Source organism: Miscanthus floridulus, chromosome 16, assembly GCF_019320115.1.
Source record: "Miscanthus floridulus cultivar M001 chromosome 16, ASM1932011v1, whole genome shotgun sequence".
In the NCBI taxonomy this organism is placed as follows: Eukaryota; Viridiplantae; Streptophyta; class Magnoliopsida; order Poales; family Poaceae; genus Miscanthus; species Miscanthus floridulus.
Window position 1 is genome coordinate 67,284,197 of NC_089595.1, and position 4,417 is coordinate 67,288,613.

Here is a 4,417-nt window from a genome sequence, read left to right on the forward strand (position 1 = left end):
GTATTTGAGAGTGTGCTCGAGGTTTGAACCTAGTGGTTCTACTGTTGTGTGTTAGTGAACTGATCGGGCCCATCTGTTGGGAGAGAGCGCATCCCCTTTTATAGATGAAGGGGACGGCTTTATAAGGGAGAGAGAGTGTGTGTACATATGCTAAGTCTTGTTGCCCATGCCATTGGGTACAAGATGATTGTAGGCGCCCATAATACTGTTGACGTCATATGCATGTTGGAGGTTGCGTCGTCTTCTTCTGGTATGGCAGACGTCGGTGCCTATCATATTGTTGATGCCCAGAGGTATGTAGGGGGTTTTACCATATTCTCCCGGTATGGTAAATACCGGCACCCGCAACACTGCTGATGCCTAGAGGCATGTGGAAGGAGCCTTTCTGTGTTTGTCTGGTATGGGAGTTGATGATGCCCACAACACTGTAGAGAAAATATCGGCGCCCACAATACTGCTTGGGTTTTGACATACCAGGAAGGTTGTAGGGTACTGTCCTATAGGTGTATAGGGTAAGGTCCTCGGTATTGCTATTGACTTTGAGTGTCCTGCTTTACTTGCTTTGCCTATTTCCTGGTCCTTACCGAGCGGGCGTCCCCAGTTGGTTGGTCCTGGTTGGCTCCGACTGTGCCAGTCAAAGAAGAGCTATAAGCAAAGGTTCGGTGTATCCCTGGTCGGAGAAGCGGGCTAGAGCCGGAAGCAAGCGTTGTTTCTCTTTGGCTAGGCCTTCTGGTTAGAGAGGCGGGCCAGAGTCAGAAGCGAGAGTTTGTTCCACCTTAGTGAGGCCTTCAGGTCATAGATTGGATTGCCCTGCTGGCCTATGGTTTAGGTATTTAGGCCAGCCCAGAAGTTGCATGTCATTTGCAATGTTGTATGCTGGACCGAACCTTTGGTGGGAAGCCAGTCCATGAGCAACCCTAGGTTTATGAACCCGATAGGAGCCCCCGGGCGATTCAGGTAGAATCATCTGGGGTTTTTTCGTGTTGTCAGCAGGGGGAAGTTTCATTTCGTTAGTGGGTGCGCGCGAGTGCACCCGCGAGTGTAGCCCCTGAGCCCCCAAGTGATTTAGGTAGAATTGCCTTGGCGTTTTGTCAACAGGCATGAGTGTGTGCACTTTGGTGGATGCAGCCTCCCTTTTCCAGTTTCTAGCCCATTGTTTCCAAGAGCGTGGTCCCAAGTGCTTGGTTATGGCCGAGGGACCAGGTGAGACAGAGTTTTGTCTGCCGGGGCGTCGGGCGTGCGAGGGTTTGGGTGAATCAGAGTCGTGGATCCAAGGATTGGGTGAGTCAGAGTCGCTTGACCAAGGCATTGAGCGTGCCTAGATGAGACAGACTCGTGGATCCAGGCGTCGGGCATGTTGAGGGATCGGGCAAATCAGAGTCATGGATCCAGGCATCGGGCATCTGAGGGTTTGGGCGAATCAGATTCACGGATCCAGGGATCGGGCAAGTTAGAGTCACTTTAACCAAGGCGTCGAGTGTGCCTAGACGAGACAGGCTCATGGATCCTGGCATCGGGCCCCTGAGCCTCCAGGCGAATCGCCTAGGGGGTTTAATCAGCGGTCAGTTTAGGGATCAGGCGAGACGGAGCTTGTGGATCCTAGCATCGGGCGCAGCCGAAGGATCGGGCGAGGTGGACTCATGAACCCATTGTGCGCAGCCGAGGCAGTTTTAGGGATCAGGCAAGATGGAGCTCGCGGATCCTGGCGTCAGGCGTAGCCATGGATCAGGCGAGGCGGACTCACGGACCCATCGTGCGTAGCCAAGGTAGTTTTTAGGGATCAGGCGAGATGGAGCTCATGGATCCTAGCGTTGGGCACAGCCGAGGGATCGGGTGAGGCAGACTCACGGACCCATCATGCGCAACCAAGGCTATTTAGGGATCGAATGATATGGAGTCACGTATCCTGGCATCGGGCGTAGCCGAGGTAGTTTAGGGATTAGGTGATACAGAGCCGTGGATCCTAGCATCGGGCATAGCCGAGGCAGTTTTAGGGATCGAGCGATACAGAGTCATGGATCCTAGTGTCAGGCGCAGCTGTGGTAGTTTAGGGATCAGGCGAGATGGAGTCATGGATCCTAGCGTCGGGCGTAGCCGAGGTAGTTTAGGGATCATTTAGGTGTCTTGAGCCCTTGAGCCCTGTTGGGCTTGGTAGGGGTTGGTTGAGTTTTGTGTGTTACCCCATCCGTGGTTTCTCACAACCAGAGGGGCTGAGCTAACGTCACTTGCCTTGATGGCTTGGGCTCGAGTGACGTGCTCGGTGAGCTCACTAACAGGTATGATCGAGTGAAATCCAGGCCCATCATTCGTGATAAGGTTGGCATAGCCCTCATGTGACATTCCACTGCTCCTTAACCTAGAACCTGACAGATGCCTAGGTTGTTCTAGAGACCGACCCAGGTGGCCCGCTGGCCTCACCTCGATGGAGATTCTATAGGTTTGGTAGAGGTTAGGATCAAATGAGAAGGTTGAGATGACACTATCTACTTTAGGGCAGACTGGGTGAGGGCCACTCGGGGCTCATCTACGTTTTCTCCCATGTCTATGTTTGATGCGAGGTGGCCTCGAGCCCTTCATGGGCCGTCCTTCGAACCCCGATCGATCGTTACTCATGTTGAGTGAGGCAACTGCCGCTTCGTGATGCAACACAGAGCGTTGTGATGCATTTAACTGCATATGCGATGCCTTGGATGTATGGAATGAATGAATACGTGTATAGATGAATGAATGATTATATAAAGAAATAGTGGGGTTTGGTAATGTTACCTTGGTGACTCGAGTGACGGGGTTTGAAGATCTCCAATTAGAAATGCCTGACTGGGATCCACACTCATCGTTCGTGATGGAGTCGGCATGGCCCACATCAGGCATCCCTTCTCTCCTTACCTGTCTTTCGGTGTTTTTCTAAGCCGTCCGATTGATTCAGGAAGCCTAATGGTCTCTCCTGGGTGGAGATCCTATAGTTGGGCCTTTCTAAGTCTCGCCTAGGAAGGCGGAGGGCCACCTGCGTGTGGTGGTGCTTTGTTTCTCGTGCCTAGTCATGCGGTAGTGGTGGGCCATACCTAGGCCATGTCCCGTCTGACCAAGCATCGTTCTGTCGAGCAGGGTGTGACCCATCGGTCAGGGTACATCCCATTAGTTAGGGTGCATCCCGTTGTTTCCCATCCGCATTGAATGGGGGAAGGGAAAGGGAAAGGAGAACTCATAGACCTGTTCATTATTTCAGAGCACAATACTGAGCTAGTGGCTATCCAGCGTAGATGAGGTGGTGTTGGCTGCCTTCACTGAGAAGGGGTTGCTTTCATCGAAGGAGGTGGTGCACTGGAGGGTACTGCACGTCGCCGACTTCGTCACCGTTTGTGAGGCTTTCGTCAGGATGGAGCCGCATGTGGACTCCTTCCGGTGAGTCTTCTCTGGGCGAGCCTTGTCAGAGAGGAAGACGCCTGGGGCTGCGTCGGTGGCAAGTTTTGCCCTTGCAGCTGCTTAGGTTGTACAGTTCATAAAGTTTGATGAGACATCTTCTACCTACGGTGGCCATACCTTGGCGGGCAGTGTCCCTGCCTAGGAGCTGCCTCAACTGCATGAGAAGGTTAGGAGCTCCATGCTCTTCTACTGAGCATCTATGGGTGCGATGCCCTTGAGGCACCCGTTGCACTCACTGAAGTCGAGGGAGCGGAACCGAGCGGGGTCCTTGCTATGGTGGTTATGTTTGGCGGCATGTGCTGTGGCCTCTCCTTTGGCATCAACCAATGCCGCCGAGTAGCTATAGTAGTATTTGGAGTAGAAGTAGTCAGCAAATGTAATAGTTAAGTTCATGGGAGAGCCCCCGTGTGAACAGTTTTTGTATCAATGAATACATCGGTTCTGTTTTATGATAGAATCACTATATGTTCCTTGTTTTTTATCCTATCATAGCTTTGTTTTTATCCTTTCTTTTTTGCACCTGCACGTTCGTTCCATAGGATGCAACTTTTAAGAACCTAGGCATGGCTCACAAGGCTCGGCTGCTCATAACCGTAGGTCGTGGCGGGGTGCACTCGGTCGGGAGTAAAAACAAAGTCACGTAGGGTAATTAAAGGAATAGAATACGCTTTTGTTCAGGCAAAAAGATTTTACCATGTGATAGTAAAAAAGAGAGGTAGTATTTAGTATTGTACCCTCATGGAACCCTCGAGCGACCCGGGCTAAAAGTGTTCAGGCTAGGGTGCTCTACAGGAGCAAGTGTTGAATAAAAGCTGTAAGAATGAATTTAAGGAAAAAATGATGTAGCTGTTCAATGTTCCAAGTGTTGGTGAGAATGTTGTCATTGTCGTCCTTTAGTCGGTAGGCGCCCGGTCGGATCACCTCGGTCACTATATAGGGTCCTTCCCTTGGTGGAGAGAGTTTGTGTTTCTCCTTTGATTGGGTCCTCCGGAGT